This window comes from Penaeus monodon, chromosome 25, assembly GCF_015228065.2.
Source record: "Penaeus monodon isolate SGIC_2016 chromosome 25, NSTDA_Pmon_1, whole genome shotgun sequence".
NCBI lineage: Eukaryota > Metazoa > Arthropoda > Malacostraca > Decapoda > Penaeidae > Penaeus > Penaeus monodon.
The window spans coordinates 21,184,262-21,184,527 of NC_051410.1; the positions used below are offsets into that span (position 1 = coordinate 21,184,262).

Below are 266 nucleotides of genomic sequence, written 5' to 3' on the forward strand. Positions count from 1 at the left end.
TGGCCTGATTTTGTATGAAAGTAATGTGCCAAGTTTTTGCTGCAGTGGTTCTGTGACAATATTGCTAGTTCTAACTGCCATACCACGTGCCACAGGGATACGCAGATCATCATCCCAGAGCATGGGCGCGGCTTCTGACGCCGAGCTTGACACTCGTGCCGCCCCGCGCCTGGCGCTCTCGAGACCCCGCGCGCCACCAGGTGAGCTCTGCTTCGCTGTAGATAGAATCCACCTTAATCACATTTATATCTTTTCGTTTCTAACAC

At 52.3% G+C, this 266-nt stretch overlaps 1 protein-coding gene across 1 annotated transcript in view; it reads left to right on the forward strand.

The window, feature by feature from the left end:
- The window catches only part of LOC119589112 (organic cation transporter protein-like), a gene marked incomplete in the record, with an annotated part of 16,544 nt that overhangs the window by 2,901 nt on the left and 13,377 nt on the right, over positions 1-266 (forward strand).